At 49.5% G+C, this 24,131-nt stretch overlaps 1 protein-coding gene across 2 annotated transcripts in view; it reads left to right on the forward strand.

The window, feature by feature from the left end:
* Positions 1-24,131, forward strand: part of ZBTB7C (zinc finger and BTB domain containing 7C) — a 261,260-nt gene that overhangs the window by 103,486 nt on the left and 133,643 nt on the right. The gene's annotated exons all lie outside the window — the stretch shown is intronic.

Genomic DNA, 24,131 nt, shown 5'->3' on the forward strand with positions numbered 1-24,131 from the left:
TGTAGATCCTGAGACTTACCCTAGCATGCACTTTGCCCATGGAACTGGACGCAGACAGCTCAAGATGGGATCCCCAAAGGAGCCAGTGGGAATGGGGTATCCACATCCCCTTGATTTTCAATTGGAGCGTGGCATCTAAATCCCTAACACTCCTTTGAAAATCCCAGCATAAGCCCTTTTCCTGGGTCAAGGGATAGCGCTTGTCTCCTGCTGGGAATTTTCTTCAGAGAGGGAGTTTCCAGGCTCTGCTTGGCAGCCATTTAGGCTCCAATAGCTCAACTGCTCGCATGGGGTATTGCAGTGGATCCATATAGGAGCGGTTTAGCTGCCCCGTCCTTGGCCTCCTCACCTCATCATGAGACTGGCTTGGGGAGTTTTTACAGCAGAGCTTGGTGAGGTGCACATCCTAGGGCTGTGGACAATGCCATCCGAGTAGCTCAGGATAGCATTTTGACTGTTCATCTGGCATGGAGAGGTGACACTGGTGGGGGGCTTGTTACGCTGAACCAAACCCATGACCCTTCTTTCTCAATCACTCTGCTTACTCACCATAGATCAGGGACTGTTGCAAGGCTCCCAGGCAAACTTCTGGGACAGTGCCATGCCCAACGACCCCTGGAGTCAATTTGCCTTTGGATGAGATCATACCTCCATACATCAACTTCTTGACACACTTCTCCATTCATTAGAGTAGCTTGGCATCCATGCAGGCTGTTGTTTGGATCCAACACCTGCAGAGTCAAAGGGCCCGTTTGATAGAACGGTTCTGCTCCCTTAAGTCTTGGTAAATAGGACTGGCAGTTCTTCCTCAGCATAAATCCTCATCATGGCGCTCAGGTCAATCACACTGAAACAGCGAAGGGGTTAGGCAGGATACTCTCTTCCTGTTCTGGTCTGTGTGATATTGTTGCTTGAGATCCCCACGAACACTGGTACATGTATGCTCCGAAGACAGGACAAATGCACAGCCCACCAGTCCAGAATCATAGCTAAAGGTACCATGATTATGACTTGCCTGTACTCCAGGAGTGCCTACGCTATGGTCAGTGCAGAAGACGATAGAGGTATTGGATTGCATCTAGCGTAGGTGCTAAGGAGTGTTTTCCATCATGCTAGCTAACCTGATTTGCAACAAACACTTATTTTCCAAGTCAAAACAGAGCCTGAAATTTGGAGAGAGATTTTTCAAGACACAAATAGCAGAGAGCCCCCAAACTCACACTGAAAGTCAATGAGGGCAGAGCTGTAGCAACCCAGTTCTGTGCTCTGGGGGGCTAGGGCAGCAGGCCAGCAATGACTGGCTGCCATTCTTATGTGGCCCTTTAAGTGGGTACCCAGGGCTAGTGCTGTAGTTGCCCATGCCTATTTATGTTATTGAATAAGGAGGGTTAGGTGCCTGCAGCCACCAGCACCTATCCCTTGGAGAATCTATCCTGTTGCCTAGACTAGCATCTTAAGGTAACTTGGTAGGACGTGTTAGGCTTCAACCCAACCAGTTTCCCATCTGAACACTTTAGCATGTCTTGAAGTCTATGATGCCTTGTCTCCACTAGACTTTTAGGACATGTGAGAATGTTCTCCTATTCCATTGCTCTGATGACTTCACTCCTCTCTTTGTATCTCTCCCTGGCTCTCTCTCCTCTACTACATCAAACATAAATCAGTTGCCGTGCACTTTCAAGGCCCATTATTTCTTATTGTCGCCAGACCTTGTCTTCTTTTCCTCAGTACTGAGAGATTGACTACTGCTGTTAATCATCCCAGCCTCCATTACCCACTTGTTGAACTTTCAGACAAGTGCATATGTGCCTTCTCCCATGCTGTCCTCTGCAATGGGGAGGAACCTCACCAACACATCTGCAAAGCTACTCCAGTTTCCTCTTTCACATCCCTTGGCATCTCCTTTGCCAGGATGCCTACAAAATATTTGACAACAGACAGCGCCGCTTAGCACATTGGTCAGTATTGTTTCCTTGTCGCTCGCTGTCTGTATCCATCGGTTGTCTTATGCTTGAATTTTGTGCTCTTTGGCGCCGGGGCTGTCTGTTCATTCTGCATTTGTACAGCACCTGCATGATGGAGCGCTGGTCCATGGGTCCTAGGCACCATGAGGACACAAAGAATAAGAGACCGTGTTGCCTACGTCCCCCAGCAGCATTGTGCATGTGTATCCTCACAGTGGGCTGCAATGGTCATCCAGCTGATGGGGCTTTCACTGCTGCTGTCCTGTGAACAGCTTTTCCCATGAAATACCTAGGAAGGGAAATGCCCTTTTTCCTTTTCTGTCTCCCTCATCTCCTCTTCCCCCTCAGGTGTGTTTTCCAGACCCTCTCCGATGTTCCCTTCCCCAACCACTGGACTGTGGAGCAGAGCCCGGCTGGAGCATCCTCTCCTGCAAATGGCAGGGGAGGGCGAATGGTCTGAGCCCGTTCCCCTGACTCACTCTCTCCCTGCTCGCCTGCGGCGCTTTTCATGGCCCAACACATCGGTTGCTCACTCCAGTCACGCTGTCATAAATTTGAGACACAGCTGGTGGTGGCAGCTTTTCAGGATGTGTGGAGTTGACGCTCACTGCAATTCCTTGGCAGAGTCAATCCAGCAAGAGGGCCCAGTGTTTTCTAACAGCTGAATAGAGGGGGAAGAAATAAAAAAAAAAGAAAGAAAAGACTTTCCAGTCCATAATCACCAGTACCTTGAGGAATCAAGAGCTCTCTATGTCCAGCCTCCTCCCATCATGGGTTTTCACTTCCCTCGGTGGCAGGCGTCCAAGGTCCACACGCCTGTCAGGGCTTCTGTCTGTGTGTTTCTTGACCTGCTTTCTTTCCTGCTTAGGGAAGTGAAGGAGCAGCTCTGGGTTTTTATGTCTCCTTCATTGTGCCCATTTCTACCCCCTGAAGGGCTGGCCCTTCAGTCTGGGACCGGTGCGAATGGCTCAAAGGGAAAATGTCTTTTGCAGGGCTTTGCTCTGAGGCCAGTTGCTTCTCACAGTTGGTGGACGCAGCATTGCCAACTCTGAGCATTCAAAATCATGAATCAAGCTTCCCGGAATCGTGAGATTCGTTTAAAATCATAAGATTTAAGAAGTAACACAACGGGATGCTTTTGATTACCCCCCAACACACACACACACACACCCTCCTCCTTATTTTGGCAAATTTAAGGCTCATATTTTTCAGGCTTTGCTCTGCAAACATGAAGCAAAGCCAACCAGCCATTCTGGATTTTTCTAGCTCTAGTTTTGTAGTTGTGTCCACTTGTCCCCAAGATAAGTTTTGTACTGAATTTGAAATTACTGGTGCTGCCACAGTTCCAAGTAACATCCTCTGATTTGGTTTGGGAGGGAGCTGCAGGCCACTGGGAAGTAGTACAGCAGCACCCAGACTACCCTCCATCCTGCATTAAGGCATCTCCAGTACCTGGAACTCCAAGCAGTATAAAATCCTTCAGGTCCAGAGGCCTGCGAGGGGCTGGGAAGTTGCATTTTGCTCTCTGAAGGTTAGTGGTTTTAATGCGAGAACTAAAAATACACGCTAAAAAACCTGAAATCTGAGACTGTCGGGTAATATGCTGTCACAAGTAACCCTGAGGTGCTACTCAAGTTAAAATCAAGAGGGTGGCAGCTGTTTTAAGAACTTGGTAGTTGGTTGGTTCTTTTCTCTGGTTTCTTCCTAGGAGGGCTGAGCTACTAAACATCAAGCTGAGGCTAGTTCTGCCATCTGCACTCATCCTTAGAACTGCTGAAAATATTAATTTTCAGTAAGTGAGGCTTTTCTGCATGCACGAGACTTGACCATGAGCAGGTTGTGACATTTTCTGATTTGTTCATTATTAGCAGCAGTTAATTCATGAGAACAAATTCTAATCTCTAAAGTGTTCATCAACCATTTTCTTTATCTGTTGTCCATTTATTGACACGGTGCAGCGGTGATCTGGGTCACCTGATGTTATCTCAGTTTGCTGATTACTGACCTAAACTTTACATGAAGGAAGAGGTTTCCTTTTCTGTTCAAAAGCATTTTAAATAGTTGGACAAACCTAATGTCCTATAATTTATCTATTGAGATAAATAACTCAGAGCTGTTCCGAGTGGGTATGCAAGGACTTCCAAAGGAAATGGTCTTATAATTGAATTCAAAGCAGTTGGAGATTCTTCCAGTAGGTATGGAGAGCTCTGTACAGACTCAGGAGATGACACAACAATTACCCCATGTGTCATTTGTACAGTGCTGTCATAAGAACAAGGTGCAAAGCTGTTACTGTGATTCGGCTACAAGTGGCTCTTTCCTGTGGTACGTGAGCTACAGGACTGCTCACAGTGTTGGGGTGTGCGCTGTTGCTCTCTGTGGCTTTGGGGATGACTTTGTGAACTCCACTGATTATGCTTGAAATGCATCTTGCGCGGGGAACAATGTCAACATGTCAGGGACAGAGGGCTTGGCTGCGTGTTGTGCCACTTTATACCAATCAGAGGTCTGGCCCTATGTTTTGTCTTGTAGCTATAGCAAGATTTTGTAAATTAAATAAAGAATAGAAAAGAGCCATGTAACTTAGTGGTTCCTAAGGATGTAGCTCATCATTTTTAAGAGGATTGAAGAAAAAAAAAAGCTGTATTTTTGTAGAAATACTACCGACTTCAGCAGAGTCAATGCTGGATTAGTACACGTTTGCTCTTTTTTCAGTGTATGTTAAATAATGATTCTGCATTGCTGATTAGCCTCTTGAATATAGTATAAGTCAGGCTTGTCCAACATACGGCCCACGGGCTGCCATGCTGCCCGCCGAGGCATTTTCTGAGGCCCACGGTGCTGCGACGGGAAACGAAAGTAAACACGATTTCCTTTTGTTCCCACCCCTTGTCCCTCCCTCAGCCCCTCAGCAGCTTCCTAATGGCTGCTGAAGGGCTGGGGAAGGGACAAGGTTCCCACATGCACCGCGTCAGCTTGACCTTGCTGACGTGGTGCGTGTGGGAAGAGGAGTAGCCATGTGCCTCTCGGGACAGGATGAGCCCAGCCGGAGCAGCAGGGGCTGAGCTGCACTTTCCCCCTGCCTGAACCGGTCAGTCCCAAGCAGCACACGGCTCCGCCGCCGCCTCTGCAGGCTGGTGCAGACCCAGGCGGGTCTGTCCCATCTGGAGTAGCAGGGGGCTGAAGCTGGATTCCCATGTGCTGCTGGGCACAGGAGGAGGCCAGCCAGGTTGGCACCAGCCAGCAGAAGCAGCGGTGGAGCCATGTGCCACTCGGGACTGACTTGTGCAGGCAGGGGAAAATGCAGCTGAGCCTCTGCTGCTCTGGCCAGGCTCGTCCCGTCCTGAGCAGCACATGGCTCTGCTGCCGCTTCTGCTGGCTGGTGCAGACCTGGCCCGGCTCCTCCTGTCCCCAACAGCACATGGGGAGCCGGCTTCAGCTGTGTGCTGCTCTGGATGGGATGGACCCGGCCGGGTCAGCACTGGCCAGGAAAAGTGGCATGCAGCTGAAGCCGCCCTTCCAGTGTCCTCACCACGTCTCCCGCCGCGCTGCCCCTTGTGTGCTCCGGGATCCCCCAGCGGGTCAGGGCCCGCCCCGGTGAGGTTTCTCGCAGCTGCATGCCCGGCATGGGGCGGCTGTGGGACCGGGCCGCGGAAGAGTCTGGCGCGGTCAGGCGTGGAGCGGAAGCCCGCGGCCCCGGAGACATGCTGCTTGCGGAGCGTCAGTTCAGCGCCAAGAGGTGCCCTAACACCTCGGGCCAAATCCTGCTCCGTTTACAGGCACGGGGCCTGAGCACCTCTGTGGGCCCTTGCACGGACTCTGGGCTCCACGTGCGCGGCCGCGCTTCTCTTGTGCACCGGCCCCGGCGGCTCCTCCTCACCGCCCTGCGCTGGAATGCCCAGGCATTTGCATGGTGCCAGGTGCGGCCCCGAAACTTTAGCTAAAGGAAAACTATGGCTAGCTGTGGTTTGGCGGGGCGGGCCCTCCCCAATAGTTTCTAGTGGAGAGAAAGCTTCTTCAGGGGGCAGAGACCCACCAGACCCCACAGCCCCTGCTTGACGTTGGAGGTGTGTAGCAAAGGGCAGAAGAGTTCCTGGCAGGAAAGGTGGTGGAGTGAAATAGATGTTTCCCTGGAAGGATTTGATATATGTTGTTGGGTAAAATGAATTAATTGTAGTGGGATGGCTTCCCTCCACTGGGGATGCTCAGACGTTGCAGAGCCAGAAATTGCTAATGTCTTCACTGGGACTGTAAAGCATAGGGCAGCTGGACTGATGGGCTGGGACATTAATGGCTCTGTGATGCTTGCATATTATCTGGGAACTCCAGCTTACTTGCTGAGATGTGGAAAATGAGTCATTTAGAGGGAGAGTTTTGAACTGGTTAGACCCATTTCATTGTCATGTCCTGCAACTTCATTGGTGTCAAAAGTCAAGTGACATCACGTCCTGATGTAATACCACTTCCTGTGAGGTCTTTGAATTTGGCTCGCCGGCCCACTGGGTGATAAAAAGTTCATGATCCGGCCCCACATTCAAAAAGGTTGGACACCCCTGGTATAAGTCATTCCAGATGCCTGTGGGTAAGGTGGGCAGTCATTTAACGTAGGCAGGTGGCACTAGCCATTTGCAAGATCCCGCTGGTTTCAGGATTTAAGACACCACTTAAATTGACATAAGCCTACCTAATTTATGCAAGAAAAGCTTGCTCTCAGGTGTTTACACCTCACTGAGGCTCTTCATCTTATTCATCAGAGTACTTTGCTATCCTTCACATGAATAGGACCTAGTTAGGTTCAGCGCTGTTAATCCCACAGGTTTACAGTGGATGAGATGTGCTGATGTAAATCAGCACGGCCCAAGATTGTCATCTCTGGCGTGCTCAGGACTTCCTTTTTGTCAAAGGCTCATTGTGACTTAGTGCCACACTTCCCCACTAGGATCTGTTAGGACCTCTTCAGGAGACAGAAGCACGGTACTTCACTCTCTGTGTCACACAACCAGAGTGGCTAAATGGGTGAGAAAAGCCATTTCTGGTCAGAAATCCAGCTCGTGTTTGGTTGTAAACATCAGTTATGTTAATTTGAAACCCAAACAGTTGTTAAAAAAACAACACTGCAGTAATGGCCCAGCAAATGGCAGTGGCACAGGGGAATGGCCAGTATGTGAAGGCTTTTTTGGTACAGCATTGTAGTAATGCTTGTAAAGGAGCTGCTGAGGAGTTTCACTGCGGAGCTGGACACCCACAATGGCAGCTCTTAACCCCCCCACCCAGTTGAAGATGGAGAGGTACCAAGCATCTCATTATCTCTCTAATGAGATGCTCCACCTGAGCTAGGAAATACCTGGAATATCGCTACCCACAAATATTTATTTGGTTATCTAAGGTGAGTGGGCATCATCGTACTGTACTCTGTAGTTCGTTAAGGAGCTCGTTACCATGACCGAGCCATCTGCATTGCGAACGGAAGCTTCCCTATCAACCTTCCTGAAAATTAGTCTTCCTCGTTATCTGGTATACAAACGATGCTGCAGTAATGATCTGCAGCAAGGTTACTCCAGAAATGCAGGCCACCGCTTTGGAATTCGGCCTTGGTTCTTTAAAGGAAAGGAAGAATTTAAACAAACAAAAAGAGTTTCTGGAAATCAAAGTGCAGGGAGAGCAGGGAGGTTTGCTCAGCTTCTGCCTAGAGCCTGAGCCGCACAGCCCGCGGCTGCACTGTTGACCTCACAAATTTAGCCATGGTAACCAGTTAAGGGGGAGAGGGAAAGTGCGAAGTTTGCCACCACGCTGATGTTAAAGTGACATTTCCATTTCTGCACTTCCAGGCCAGCACAAAGCCCCTCCAGATGGCAGAGGGCTGGCTTTTGCTCCTGTGGGCTTTGCTCTAGCTTGTACAGGTGTCAATGGGAACTGGAGCAGAGGGCTGGAGAGGAGTGTGGGGAGCAGGCTTTGGCTATGCACTGGTCATAGGAAACCCCATGGTGGTCATGAGAGCTGCGTGGCCCCCGGATGGGAATTCAAAGCAGGGTTTTGCACAATCATTACCATGTTGACGTGTCTCCCTCTCCCAGACCATCCTTGTATCCCCCCACCCCAAAATGCCTTTACTATAGGATCCTACAGAAGAAGGGCTGGACAGGACCTCCAGAGGTCATCTAGTTCAACCCCCTGCCTGAGGCAGGACCATCCCTATCTGAACCATCCTAGACAAATCCATAATCTAAGGCTGTGTATAGATGAAACAAGGGGCGCGTGTGCATGACACTTTAAAGTGGGCTAAATGCTTTTGCTCTGCTTTAATGGTGTCGGTGTTTGCACACCTCGGCAGCGTATTGTGCATTAATTCCGGTCGCTGTAGGAAATTCGGCGGTGTAATGCGCCTTAAATGACTTGGGGCGCAGCAAACTAAAACTCCTCCTCCAAGTTTTAGTTTGCTGCCCTTACATCCGCAGAGCGAAGCACCGGGCCCCGTGCACCTCCCTGCCTGCCGGCAGCTCGCCCTCCCCTCCCCGCTGCCGGAGAGGCAGGTAAGTCAGCAGGGTGTGTGCATGACACAGGGGTTTAATTGGTCCTAAATTGAAGCAGTGTTTTTAAAAACCCACCACTTCAATTTAGGGCCCCCATTTCAACTACACACGCCATAACCTCTTAGTAAAACTACTGTCAGCCCTGACACAACACAACACATAACACCGTACCCTGCCACAGGTAAAGCAGGGGGGCCACAGCAGCCAATGTCTTGCTTCTGGAAAACGTTAATATATGTTCAAGTTATCCCAGGTATAGAGCCATGTCCCCCACTACAGAGGAAGGCAGAAACCCCCACAGTCCATACTAATTGGATCATGGGGTAAAATTGCTTCCTGCCCCCAAATATGGTGATCAATTTGACCCTGAGTGGCAGAACAAGACTCCTGTTCTGTCACCCTGTTCCCTGGGGACTTGCCTATTAGTCTGAGCCCTCCCCATCTCGCACTGCTCTTTCCACACCCCATAGCTTGTCCCATTCCTCTCCCCTCCCATAGCAGCTGTCCTCACTCCTTGTATCCACATACAAGGAGTCTCTTTCTGCCTCCCGCCCTGTTCCTAAGAACATGGGACTGGAAGGGACCTCCAAGGCTTCTAGTCTTTTCCTCTCTGGACGCAGGCAATCGTTTAGCCAACGGGTCTGCAAGATGGTCCACACTGAACCCTCACTCCTGTCACAGCTGCAAAGCACCTTATCCAAAAAACTACCCAGCTGAGTGTTAGAGGCAGAATTGGAGAAACCAGTCCACTGCCAATGCTGGAGAATTGGCCTCCATGTCCCTTTCCCTAGCTCCAGAAAGGTGCAGAGGCGGGTGTTATGCCAGTGACTAAGTCAGTGAAAGAAGCATTGCATTCCCTGCTTTGCATCCCTACGCACTTAATACTACCTCTTCCCTGATACAGCAGGCTGTAGCTTGATCAGGAGGGTTATGGGTATTATACAAGGATACTCTCCCCATGAGAATTTTTCTCCAGCTCATCTGGGTAATCCACATGTATCCTAGCACTTGTAGTGACTTGCCCCTGGGTCCTGGCCTGGGGCAAAGGTGTGAAAAGGTAGGAGAAGGGGGGGGGGGGGTGGGCGGTGATGGGAAAACCTGGCTTTTGTTTTCATCATTTCGCAAAGGATCCAGTTGGCATGAGCTCCTTGGCTGATTTCTTCATGTCGGGGAGGAGAAGGGCAGGGAGAGGGTGGGGAGGCGCTTGCTTTGCATCACCTATGGGCAAGTGCGTTCAGTGCCTGCTGTGGTCAGAACGAGCTTTCCCGTCATCCGTAGAGAAGAGTGTGCATGTCTGATGTGAACAGCAAGCCCACTTCATACCCTGAGTCCTCTCTCTTCCACCTCTTAGAAGAGGAGTGCATCCCACAGCAAGGGTCCAAAGCAGCTGCCTCTGTGCATGTCTTGTACCAGTACCACCAATGTCCTGCGTACTGTGCTGTGATGCATTGCACAGAAACAGAGACAAGCCAAGCTGGAAGTGGTTTGCTTCACAGTCAACAAGCAAGAGGGAGAGCTGGGGGATAAAGAGGATGTGGCAGCTTGGGTTCATGTGAGCAAATCAATTAGGCAAATCCCTGCTGGGTTCTTGATGTAGGAGGAGGAGTAGGGTTAGGCATCCAACATGAATAAAGTATTGTGCCTCTGGGCCTAATCCTGGGGACAGGGCACCTGGGGGGTGGGCAGGAATTGCCACATTTGTGGTTCTCGTAGGGCTTCCTTGCGAGAGGGGAGAGACTCAGTTGCTTTCCTTATCCTTTCCCCTTGTAGACAAAGCAGGGAAACTTGCCACCCACAGCTCTTGGGTCAGGGGCGCCAAGAAGGCACAGGACCATCCATGCAGAATTGACCCCTAATGTCCTTACCCCTGGATGAGCTGCATGGCCTGGGCTGCCCTTGCCCTGATGACCCTTGCTGCTGTCCTGCCAGTGATGCTTTGCTAAATGGCTCTTCCCTGCCAGTTGACAGAAAGACAGAGGAATGTTTCCGAGTGTCTTTTATGGCACCCCAAAGGCGCTGTCTCTATGGACTGATGTCCTCTCCTAGTCCTGGTGAAGCAGCTGCACAAACAAAATGTACTTGTGTTTGCCTTGTTTGTGTAGCCCAGAGTCAGCACCCATGAAAGGCAGGGGATCGGCATCTCTGAAGGGCGACCAGAGCACCTGTCTGAGCTGGGCTCCCCATGGGAGCCCCGTTCCCTCTTCAGTCCCATGGGGTCTCATCCCTGGTCCACAAAGACTAGCGCAAGGGCTGAGGAACTACTTCTTTCTCCAGGCCCCTTTCCTCTGATAGAGTTTCATCCCCTGGCTCCCATATTGGCTAACAGGAATGTTTTGTCACTTGGAAACCTCATTATTAGGGACTTTACTTGATCGATCCTATGAAATGCTTAGTGGCTCCTGAGAGATACTGGAATCACTGGGAACTGAGCACACTTAATCTGACTCAGGAGACAACGCTTTTCAGGATCAGTCTGAAAAACTGTCAGACTGATAACAGCCTTTAAATACCTGAAGGGCAATGATAAAGAGGAATGCATGGACTTCTCTCTGTAGCTGTAGGGGACAGGATTAGGAGCAATGGCTTCAAACCGCAGCAGAGGAATTTTAGGTTGGGGAGTAGGAAGACCTTTCCGACTGCGCGGGTGGTCAAGCATTGGGACAAGCTGCCTAGAGACGTTGTGGAGGCTCCATCCTTGGAAGTTTTTGAGACTAGGTTAGACAAACACTTGGCTGGGATGGTTTGGGCAGAGATAATCCTGCCTTGAGCAGGAGGCTTGACTAGATGACCCCATGATGTCCCTTCCAGGATTACCTTCCTATGATCCTATCCTCAGATCCTATGGATTTATTTTATTCTAATTCACTGAGTAAACTACTTTGGCTGGTGTCATGGAGAAAGTCAAACTACTTGATAACAGGAATCTGTTCTGACTTTAAAAATCTATAAATCAGGTCTGTTGAGATTTCTTAAACTACACAGAATACTATAGGAAAAAAATGCTGCAGTTACTACCAACTTTAGTTGCTTTTGACCTATTCACCTGAAGGGAAGAAAGTCCAGAATTAATCTTACCAGGACTCTGAGATGGTGGCCACGGGGCATTCAGATACATTAAATCTAGTGATTAGCCAAAAGGGCTGGATCTGGATTCTAGTCCCATCTGAATCATCCTCTTGCTATGATGCTGACTTATAACATTTCCTCCTGTTTGCTAATGTGCTTGGAAATTGGTTGGGCAAAGCTGTCGTTGCAAACCAGATGCAGCCCGCGAACAGAACTTTCCTGGCTAAGTGCATTTTTCCCTTCTGTGTATTGTCATGCTGCAGATCAGTGACTTGACACTGGAATAACAGCCACGGGGCCATAGACATTGCAGCCTCACCGCCCTCCAACAAAATCAAATCCTTGACTTCCACAATTTCTTGATCCACTACCCTGGCTCCGATTTCTATGGGCTTTAGTTAGGAAGTAGCGAGTCCCTTGCTTTGTGTACTGAGCGCTTTAGAAAATCTTGTTCTTATTTAAGGGCCTGTGCAGGCAAGTTGAGTTCTCATGAGAATCTAGCCTCAGTCCTGTGTGCTGGTGCTGTACACTTGAAAACCTGCCTTTGATTTTGAAAAAAGCTGCTTTTGGGTGGGTGGAGATGCACAAGAACGTGCAGGGCCAGATTCTGTTCTGCTCGTCTCTCTGCGGCTCCATCGATATCGTTAGGGCTCCATGGATTATGGGCACGGACAGAATCTGATTTGTCGTTCTTTACTCGTGAAAGGACCATATTCTTTCTTCCCTCCCAGGAACCCCTGTATAATAAGACCAGTAAAAGCCTGATGAAACGATGAAGGCCTAATTCTGCAAAGTGCTGACCTTTTGGAAAAGTCCTATAGAACTGCATAGGGAACAAGATCAATAGGCGCGCTAAAAATTACTCTGGAACCCAAGAGAATAGACTAGTAAATGGTTTCTCTGTAGGGTTTTGTGGTTCCTAAGCATACAGCAGAATGCTACAGCAGGTTTACCATTCTCTATTTAATTCTCTCGGATGATAAAAATAGAAGCCTGTAGTTGGCTGAGATTTTCCATCACGCTCTATAGGGATTCTTCCATAAGAAGAGAATTAATAAAAGCAACTTCCCACTGACTTCATTAGGAATTGGGGCTAATTCAGTCTCGCGATCAGCCTGTGTTAAAGGAGACTAGGAAGAATAATGTTACCTTGGCAGGATAATAGCTAACTCTTTCATTGACTTCCCAGTCCTGGAGTGGCGTCCATCGTTACCGCAAGACTTACCCTATTCTAATTCAATTGCAACTGTGTACAGTGACATTTCCAGGATCCAGGCCCGACGACTTTGCCCGGTCTGTTTCCTGTTTGGATAATCTTTGTTAAAAACTCTCTGTGTACTGCATTGAGTGAAAAAAAAAAAACCCTCTCCAAAAATCTCTCTGGTAAATCATACTGGTGAGTGGGCTGGTTGTAGCTGGCTGAGCAGGAGCCAAGCTTGAGGCTAGAGTTTCCTGTGAGAAGAGCAAAGACCTGAACACAGACGGAGAAGTGAGAGGAAGGAGTGAAGGGGAAGAAAGGGAGAGTTAGTTGCTGGACTTCTGCTGTTCTTTCACATCTACTTTTGAGCTCAGAGCTGTCTTGGGCAAGCAAGCAGCTAAACTGTGCTTGCTCTCCGCTGCAGGAGCTGCCATTGAAGTGCTGAACATAATTGAAACAAAAGAGGCTGTAGGGCAGACAGTGCTTTTCCAATTGCCGATGTATTAAGAGTGTCGTGTGAACCCTATTCCCCATGGGAATAAACCACTAGACGTCCTTCTCACTTCCAGCTCCCCACCTGCATGCACACAGCCGTGGCTGCAGACTGAGGGCCCGGTTCTGTTTTGCAGGTGTTCGGGGCTGGTTCTGGAGGCGTTGCATTGACAGGCTTCGTTACAGCAACTTAGTGCCGCGGTCAGGGAGTGGTTGCTGCACAGTTTGAGCCCGGGGCTCTCCCCCTCCAGCATGCTTGTCCACACAGGAGCCTTGCACCGCATGAACAAAATCAGTTGCTGAACCCGTTTAGTTCAGCGTTGCTCAGCCTGTGGGTCATGAGCGACCCAAAAGTGGGTCGCAAGAAAATATCAAAGGGTTGTGAACAAACTTTAAAAATGGATTCTCCTTTAAAGGAGAAAAAAGTGGGAAATTGTGGCTTTTAACTTGCAGGCAAGAGGTTGCTTGGGCCCCCCCTGCCCACACACACACCCTACCTTGCCCCACACACCCACCCCCTGTCCCACACACTGGAGGGCTGGGCCTTGGGGGTGGGGGGCAGTGGGTTGGGAGTGACTATTGATGTTTACACGTACGTCCAGGTACAAAAAAGGTTGAGAACCACTGCTTTAGTTAAAAGGCTCTGTGTGAGCAGTGTGAGGACATGATAAGGTAGCTCCCTGCTGAAGGAGCCTGGCGTGCAACCAGCTCAACACCCAGTTTCATATCCCACGTGACTTCACTAGACCTAGTGCTGGTCTCAGCCCTTCTGGTGCTTACATGAGAAAACCTTGGGCTCTGCAGAAAGGGGTTGTTACTATTTGTACCCTGCAGATCCCCAGCTGGTGGAAACTGGCCTAGCTCCATGTACAAAATGAAGGTCTGGCTGTGTGTTTCCAGCATTTCCAAAGCAGTGGACAGGAAGAGCTCTTTTGGGGCGTATAGGATGTAGCTATAGGGACATTGCACAGCCCTAGTGGGAACTAAAAGGTGCACAGGACATCCCTGGCTGGCAGGGGGAGCCTGCGTGCTGCTCTGCAGCTGGTGGGTGCAGCCTGCACTCCCCGCACAGCTGGCCAGCTGCAGCACGCAGTATACTGGGCTCACCTGCCTTCGTGCTCAGCTCTTCCAGCAAGGGCACATTTATAGGAGGCCCCTGAACAGAAGGTGGAAAGGAAGGAGCTACTTTGTGCCTTTCCCCCTGCGATTGCTCCTGCCAGACCTCTCCGCTCCTGATTTCTTTATAAAGGCGAGAGTGTTGGTAAAATCGAAGTGCCTACATTTTGCAGTCACAGAGAGGCCGCAGGGACTGGCTGTACAATGATTCATGAACCTCCAGGGCTTTTAATGAGGCAGCCACTGTAAGACGTGGGAAGACATTAAAAAAAACCCCAAACCTGCCTGGTTAGTGGAAACCGAACAGTCTTCTCCTTGCGCCCCTCCAAATCCACACGCACACCCACGCGCGTTCAGAAAGAGCATCAAGGCAACCAACTGCTGTTCCAGCACCACTGCTCTGAATTCTTCACAAAGTCCCTTCAAGATTTCAACACAGCAGATTATTCCTCAATTTGTTATAACCTGAAAATAAAGACAGATAAAGGCAAAATGTTCTGGGAAGAATGCCAAGCCAAAGGCATTAAATTATTAAGTGATCTGTATCTGGATAATGGATTTATGCCCTTTAACAACTTTTAAGAAAAAAAATATAATGTTTTTCAGGTCCAGTTAGGGGATTTCTTTAAAAATGGGGCTTTCCTTTATATTTTATTGCTATTAATAATCAGGGAAAAAAACCCTAATGAAACTGCATGGGAGAATATTATCTGCAGATTTAGGAGCATCTGCAGATTTTCTACCTGGGAACTGGAAGTTAACGTGAAATGGTCAACATATTTTTTAAAGGCACTTTACAAGTCACTCTGTATTGGAAAAGGTACAACTATCCATCAAAGCGAGGCTTGGGATAAAATAATTAGAAATCACACAACCATAGCAAAGGAAGATTAGCGCTAAAATTAGAAGCCATAAAGTTGTTTTTAGATTACGCTGGAATCTGGGCAGACTGTTTTATTATACAGTGTTACTGCCGAAAAAAGGCATTGAGAGAGGTGTGAATTGTCCGTGTTTGTGCTCGGATAAAAGTGCTATTGCTGTGTTTCCTTGGGGAGGTGGAGGAGACGGTCTTGATTAAGATCCTGGGTTGTGACCAAGCCTGCTTTCTCATCAGCTGGGCTTGCACAGAGGGGTAGGACAGCTTTGTGGTTAAAACCTCTGTAGTCCTAGGCTCAGGTCACAGCTTGGCCACCAACTTCCATGTGATCTGAGCACTTCATTTAATCTGTCAGTGCCTCTGCGCCCCATTTGTAACAGGGGATGAGGAGATAGTCCTTCTTCCACGCTTACTATGTTTTGGACAGTGCCTTACAGGATGGGGGCTTTAATCTCAGTTGAGGAGTCCACATACTGCTGCGATACAAGTGATAATCCTCTCTCACTCACACTGGTTTTATTTTCATCTTTTCCCTTGATTTCAAAAGAGCTGCTTCTGATGTGCCCCAGCACCAAGTCCTCTCGTCTTGTCTCACAGGCAAAAGGACAGGGTGTTTCCAGTTGCAGATGCTCTCTCTAGCTTTTCCCAGCTGTTGAAGGAACCTCTCATTTCTAGTGCTATAAAACTTTCCAGACAGCAGGCTGGATACCGGGCACTGGGGCTGGGATGTTACAAGGGCCTGGAAGCAAGCCAGATAAAGGCTGTGGGCCTCTGTGTGGAGGCGAGGAGCCCTTCTCTGCTGCCTTCATGTCTCACCTCTTTCCCTGTACCTCTTTCCCTCTACTGCACTCTGGGGAGTGGCTCAGGATCAATACTGCTGGGTGGAGAAGAGCGACGAGACAGGATGCTGAGACGTGTGGAAAGGCTCCTGGGAACATCCTGCCATGCGGCAGAGCACAGGGACTGAAATAGCCTGTCAGCATCAGGGCTAGAAGATAATCAGGGCATATGTGTCTGCAGTCTGGCCCTCCAGAGCCTGTCAGTCATGGCTTGTTTTTCATTTGGCTGAGTCCTGCTTGCCCTGGACATGGGCACTTTGCTGTGCTAGCTTTGCCTGCCACTGCATGTGCAGGCTGGGCCCTCGGGGACTGCTGACCCACTGGTGTGTGCTGGGGGGCTGATTTCCAAGCCCAGTTATTTGTAAGTATGTGGCTAGTCCTGTTGAGCTTGTGATCTACTAAAGCGACTAGGCAGACTTACTGCGTGTTGGCTTCAGTGGGATTTCTTGCTTGCTGGCATGGAGGCAGCCATGTGCTGAAGCTCTCTGCCAGGTCAGGACCTCAAGGCTACAGGACGGCTGTGTAGCTGATGGCATCCAGTGGGAAGAGCCAGAATGAGTCAATTATTTTTAAATGACTTGACACCAGCTTTAAACGACTCGACACCCATGGGCCCGTTCACACGGCCAACCTGCACGTGCAGAATGGAAGGTTCTCATTTGTCACCAGTGCAGGTGACTTAAAAACCAAGCCTCTGTTCTCACTTCTTGGGGCTTTGCATCAGCTGGGTGTGCAGGACAGAGTTGCAGGTAGCTGTAGCTCTGGGGCACTGGCTTTCTCCAAATGGGGCCTTTGATGGAGCACCAGACACAGTATTACTTCCTGATCTCAGACTGCAGGAGTGGGATGCAGTGGCCACTTCCCCTACTAGGTACCTGCCTATCTCAGATAGGCATACGCCACTATTCAGGCCCATGGGAGGCGCTGGGCGAGGGAGGCTTACAGAGGCTGGAAGGAGCGTTTATGCCGTGGAACCCCCTGATTTGAATCAGATGTTATGGGCCCAATCTAGTTCTTGGTTCATAGGCTGGCCCAGCCATTTGAGCCAGTGGCAGCAGCTTGCATGCATGAGAGGACAACTGAGACTGAAACACGGCCTTGAATGTCAGAGTGTAATAGCTTCATGGGCTAAATACAGACAGTAAAAAAGCCTGAGGCTGAATCAGTTCAGTCTTTGCAGGTTAGTCTAAGCTGCAGAGATTAAACTGAGAAACAACTGCATAGACATTCACTTTTGATTCAGGAAAAGTGGCAACAGGCCTGCAGTGACTCTGGTCAGAAGCTGGGGGCTGCTAGAGCATGGCTCTGTGGCATGTAGGCAGCATGGGCTGTGTGTTCGCTTTCTCTTCCTGCTGCCCCCGAGGTTTCCGGGATTTGCAGTCCAGACTTACAGCAGCAGGACTCTGCAAGGTTGCTCATCACCTCCTCTTCCTGCTTCCTGGTGCCTCTGGGATTTGTAGTCCACAGTCACAGCCAGCATTACGTTTTTAGCAGGGCAGGGCAGCTCTGTACTCAGGGGAAGGGAAGTTTAACCCTGCTCCCTGATCCCAGACTCAAGCTTGGATTTGCCGGGGGGGGGGGGGGAGAGGAGGGGAGGAGGTGACTGCCCCCTCTGTCCCCCAACCCTTATCTGCTGGAGCAGGCAGCACAGCCCAGCCCAGGGCTGGAAAGCATGCTGGGATGCCGGGAGACTCTGATGTAACTTGATTCAAATCAGTTAAGTCTGATATTACATTCAACTAGATTTATCTTAAACCAGTTTCAGCCATTTTGAAACTGGTTTATGTGCACTGAACTTCTGTTCTGTTGCAGGTTTAAACCAGCTTCTGATGACTTAAACCGGTTTATATGTAACTTCTGTCCCTAGCCATGCACTATACAAGTCCCTGATTCTCTGTTGCCCTCCGTGGCCATAAGGTGCTACCATTCTGCTATTAGTTTTATACCTTTGCACTGAAGTGAATGGTGGCACCAGAGCAGTGGAAAAGCTGGTGCATGCGCCTCAGTGGATGTTTAGTTTGCATTTGCTCTGCACAATTGGGCCTATAATTAGCCACATACAACCCTCAGCATCCTATCTTCGTTTGTAGGTGAAACAGAATGAATCTGGTGCTCCTCTGCAGTTAGGAAATGCCATGGGGTGGATAAACTTCTGGCTTGGTGCTGACACCCAGTGTTGTGGGTGGGTTTATGTTCTGTACCTCTGATTTACATGGGAGTGCGGGTGAAGCACATCAGGAAGAGCGTCCCTCAGCACCAGCAGTTGTTCTTGGCAAAGAGATCCTGAAGCGAGATCCAAGGAGCAGACACAGGTTTGGAACAAGGGCGCAGGCGCTGCATGGCTGCTGGCGGGAAAGCATGTGAGCCGGATGCAAGGGGAACGCATACATCAGGGGAGAGGGAGGGTGTGCCTGGTCTGGCCACAGGAATCGCCTGGTTATTTATTATTTATTTGTTCTCGGTCCATGAAATCGTGCTGTTATGCAGTGCTGGGCACTTGGACAATACGTTTCGGATGCAAAAATCTATGTCGGATTCTAGATCAAAGCTGATATTTGTGCTCAGCCCCTTCTCAAGCAGCAAAGCCAGTGGTGGGAGGAATTACTAACACACCCAGGCTCCCCCACCCACCCTCTAAGCAAAAGCCCTGGGAAAACAAAGAAACCCTGCCCTGAAAGTCAACAAGACCTGCCCCTGGCAGACTGATGTGGGGAAGCAAGCTCTGCAGGCTGCAGCCCTCTGCTGAAGACATCCTGACAGCAGATCCTTCCTGTTTTCAGTTGGGTTTTAGCTTCAGCATCCAGCTACAGCAGTGACCCAAGAGGACTGAAATCACTGGGTACCCACAGTTCTTCAGACCCAAACCTGCATCTCATAGTGTATATGAATTGACTGGGAGCTCCTGCCAAAGGCATGAGGTTGGTGTTCCCTGTTTCATGAGAGCAGCCATAGCAATCATATGGCAGTGACAAGTTGCGCTAGCTGTAGTCCCCACGTGGCACTCCTGTTATAGCAATGTTGCTCTTCATTGGATGGATTGGTTCAGCAATGTATTGGCACTTGCTCCGGCACAGGACAGGCATCAAAAGACAACCCCGCATCCACAAGGCCAGGTTGTAGCTGCCTGCTATGGTGTTCCACCAGTGGGAGGGAGGATTAGCACTAGAGACCTTTTTCTCACCCTCTTACATCCTCCATTTTATGATGGCCACCAGTTTAGTGCAGTTATAGGGTATAAAACCATTGTAAGTAAGTGAGGTGAGTCAGGCTCAATCTCAGCAGCAATGGAGACTGTCAAATCCAAGTTCACGGTCTGTTCCAATCTAGGTGGCTCACAGGGTTGTTGCGGCTAGTGCATGCTCATGGCTATAGCCACGAGCACTTCAGGAAGTGATGTGCGCTTAGACACGATACCTACCCAATGTGAGTCAGCATCACGTCTGGCTGACATTGGGTCTCCAGCTTGCTGACCAGGCACCCATTCACTCACATCCCTTCAGAGTGAGCCCAGAGCAAAGCACAACTCACGCCTCTGGCTCTGTAACAAAACCTCTTAACCTCTCCCATGCCCCATCACTCATGTAAAGCCAGGGCCATGTTCATGAGTTCACAATGACCTTTCAAGCTGCTTACCCCTATGTAGGCACTCACAGTACCAGCAGTGACTTGCTATCAGTTATTCTATTGGCATATCTACACTGTAGTCCGGTAGGTGAGACTATAGCTCATGTGTACATACCCAGGGTAGCTTTCACTGAGCTAGCTTGGGTCCTGATAGTCTTTTTGGTAGAAGAAAGGTAGAAATCCAGATTCCACTGAGGCCAAGAATGGGAGCTAGGGTTGAAATCCAAGGTTGGGAACAAAATCTTATAAGGCCACAAGCTACATTAAGGTTTTGAATGAGTCCATAATAGAGCTGAAAGATAGTCACCTTCCCATTGTAAAGCCGACTCAGATGAAGGTCATCAATATCCAAGAAACAACTGGATTTAAGTGTATAGGGACCTTCAGAGAAAGGCTCTTTACCAGTATAGTGAGAAAGACTTAACAAGAACCAGTGGCTAGGAGATAAGTTCAGATTCATTCAACTTAGTGGTAAGGAAGACATTTTTGGCAAGCAAAGATGATTAATCGCCAGAGGACATGGTGGATTCTCCCTCTCTCGAGGTCTTCCATGCAAGGCCGCATGCTTTAGTCAACATGAGCGATGGGGCTCAGTGCAGAAGTCATGGTCCATCCTAGCAGCCCCTTGAGTTAGTGAGTTTAAGGCACGCTGGTGGATTTTGTAGCCAGCAACACATGAGGGAGTGATGGGACTAGCATTACATGCAGTTGCCTTTGAATCCCCTGCACGAATGCCCAAGTTATAGGTGGTTTGATGGGGTCCAGAATGAGGTTAGAGCTCCTCCCTCTGTTACACTGGTGAGGCACAAACAAGTACATACTGGGTGAATCTACATATGCACTTTAATGCGCATTAGCCTATTTTAATGCTTATTAAAGCATTACTAAAAAAGTGCTTTTTATTTTATGTGCATTAAAATAGACTAACATATATTAAATGTCATTAAAACCATGCTATTTAGTTAATGTGCATTAAAACAGGCTAATGCATATTTTCCTAGTACCTCACAACAGAGGGCACTTATACACAAGCGCAGAGGCTGCTCCGACGTGCTGGAACTCCAGTGTGTCGGAGCAGGCTCGATTAATCGAGTTTGCTGGAGCTTGGCAATTATCACACTCCAGCAGCCTCCTGTGTCTCATGTATCAGTGTGCCCGCACTTAAAAATGATGGCAGGGCACTTGAACTAAAGCTTGTTGAACGAGCTTCAGTTCAAGCACCCCTGTCACCATTTTTAAGCCCGGGGATGCTGACATACGAGATGTGACAGCACTTTAATTAAAGCAGCTCTTGGAGCCACTCTAATTAAAATGCCACTCTCTTCCCCCCGCCAAACCCGAAGCATGTGTAAAAGTGCTCCGAGGTACCAGACTTAATGAGCATTAACTAAAAAGTGCTAATGCACGTGTAGACACGACACTCAGATATACCCGCACCCCACATTTTGCTGTAGCATTAATTTCTCTGTATTTGCACTGAATGAATTAACTTTGATAAAACTGCCTGAATACTCTTGGAACAGCTTTGATGGTGATTTCTGCCAAGTGAAGGCAAAAGTACTAGAAACTGACTCTTTTTTTTTTTTTTTTTTTAGCTTGAGAGCTTAGCCTTTAAAAAGTACACAGAGGAGAACTTTGCTAATTCAGACTAACGACTCTCTGCAAAATACTGAATTATGGGAATAATCGAGAGCCATCAAAAGACGCAGACAAAAGATGCATGACCAAACACGTAGCATTGTCATATCAAATAGAGCGGAATTTGGTCTTGTCGAGCACCTTTCATATTCAGTGCGTTTCAAAGCACTTCATGAAGTAATGAGCTGAATGCTGACTGTGTAGCCAAATGGAGCAGTCATTATGTGCTCAACAATGGCTCACACGCTACCTTGTAGAGGAGATCCTGTTTCACTGAGTGAGAGAAGATTGGCCAGGACACTGGGGTATCCGGGGCTTTTTTGTTTTTTTAATCACCATTAGAGCCCTTGGCTGGCTTTGGGACAGTCGCCAGCCATGGTCAGAAGGGAGTCAATTAAAGTATCCTGTGACCGGATGGTGCAGCGCTAGGACCAGAGGCCATGCTGTGAGCCTGCTGGTGTGAGAGTGACTGTGCTGTGAACGACCAAAGTGGCAGTGTCTCTATAAAAGTCTGGGAGGGTAAGTCTGGATTTTGGGTTAGGGAAGGGTCGACTGCGAGGGGACGAGCACAATGTAAGTGCTTGAATAAGCAGTTGAGATTTTCTTTGAGGTACCCCCTTGTTCTCTGGATCCCAATTTGCCTGATATCCTGAGCCCCATGCTGAGACGCTAGGGGCCTGATCATACTCCACCGTGTAGGCGCCAAAGTGAGATCCTGTTCCAAGTCCTTGGCAAAGAGTTAATGCAGGGTGTGGGTGGGTTGTCCTCCTCCTCACTGCTTTTTGTGACTCAGTCTTAAGAGTAAGACAATTTTTTGTGACACCAGTAGGGGCAATAATAGCTTTTCAGGGACTTAAGCGGGGTGAAAGAGGATCCCATTTAGGTGCCTAAGAGGTGGAACTGGATCTGGGTTCTGTCTACACCAGGTTGGTGCCCTTGGAGAAGGATGCTTTAGAGCATGCCTGGCCTGCACACCTGTGCCAGACCCCAAAACACTGGGGTGAAGCCACTCTCAAGAGCTAGAGGCAGACCCTTTAAGAGCTGCTGTGGACTTCACTGCTACATTTCCAGGGTTGGCACCTATGGGCAGTGGTGGGAAGGCCAGGATGGCTCCCAGGCTTCACTCCTGGCCCATTCATCATCAAGTCTTGATTGCAGTGAGCTTTCCTACACTCTGGAGAAGCAGACGGGTTAGTTCTGTGCCACAGCCTCCCACATGCAACCAGCAGCAGCAGTCCTAGAAACTAATACCTGGTGAGAGTGTCTTACAAAGGCGATCAGCATCAGCATCTTCACTCTGTGGTTGGGGATACGGAGGCACAACTTGCTGGAGACACCCGTGGACTGAGCGGGGAAGAGATCATAGATCTGCTGAGAGAACCCAGTGCTCTAACCACTAGGTGATACCACTTCCCCAGTCTTCCTCTCAAAGGGTCCTGCACCGCAACGGGAGACTCGTTTCACCAAGGACTCTGGTTTCCTTCGGGAAGCACCGTGATGACCGGGGCTGGCTGTTTCCGTAATGGTGGGGAGGACTGGGGCAGGAGGGTGGTTTCCACCCCCAGCAAGGGGAGAAAAACCAGTCATTTGCTTTTCTGGGTGGAAAGAAAAGTCCCTGCTCCACCCTAACGGGACCGTACAAATCTGTCAGCACTGGAGGGTGGGGGCGGACAGCTGGCCCTCATTAAGGAAGTAGCCCTTTAAAAGAGAAGGGTTTGGGGCATGGGTGGGACCCTTGGAGGGGATGTGCTGGCCCCTTGCCCACAGCACATCCCCTTGAGGGTGAGATGCTCTAGTCAGCCTATTTTTGGCATTGCAGCTATGAGGTTTTCCAAAGAACCATGGTCTCTTGTTACGAATTCATTGCTCCAGGGTGCTGGAACAACCCCCCTCCCTCCGATTAAGATCTGCAGCAAGGGCTTTCTTTGTTGTCGCTTCTGGGATGCCAGGAAGCCCGGCCGTCAGGCCCCATGGAGAAAGGCCTGTAGACAGGGCTGTGCCGGACGTGAGCAGGGAAGGACGATTACCCCCATTCTACAGGCGGGGAACTGAGGTGTGGACAAATGAACAGGATTTCCCAAGGTCCTACCGTTGTCCGTGACCAAGCTGGGGCCAAAGCTCTGTTCTTCCGTCCCGGCTTGCATCCTGAACCTCAAAGCCATTTCACACCCACCAAACTTCCCCTTCAGGCCCTGAGATTGGCCGGCGACCTCCCAGTGCCATTTGAGGCCCACACAGCGGCTGTGGGAGGACGACATCGGATGCACTGCCTGCAAGGTGCGGGCGAAACAGGACCCAACCCAAAAACTGGCCAGAAGCTGGGGTTTTCAGCACTGCGCCCAGTCTGGTGTCACGCGGCTCATGTCCACGCACAGGCCGGGATGCAGCTGCAAGCAGCGTTCCCCTCGGAGCCGGCGCTGTGTACGGCGCTGTCATCCTGGAGCAGTTTTGATGATGTGCAGACTCCGAACTGTTTCCCTTCTTGTCTGCCTCATGTTCGGGCAAGACGGGTCTGCTTTCCAAGCGGAGGTGTCTTAAACTGCTGACTTGAGCGGCCACAGTAGCAAAGGCAAGCTGTCTTCCAGTCCAAAGCTCCAGTGGGTATTTTGATACCATGTACAAATTAACTATTTCAGAAAGTTGTGGGTAAACCTTTCAGCTTTCTCCGGGAGCCGGTTATCCGGCATCGAAGAAAAATAAACTGCGTGACGGTGCCATTTAGCAAAACATAGTGGCTGCATTATGCCTTCACGCCGCCTCCAGACGGCTTCTGGGGCTTGCAGAGCT

The sequence above is a fragment of the Alligator mississippiensis genome, chromosome 3 (assembly GCF_030867095.1).
Source record: "Alligator mississippiensis isolate rAllMis1 chromosome 3, rAllMis1, whole genome shotgun sequence".
Classification (NCBI taxonomy): Eukaryota; Metazoa; Chordata; order Crocodylia; family Alligatoridae; genus Alligator; species Alligator mississippiensis.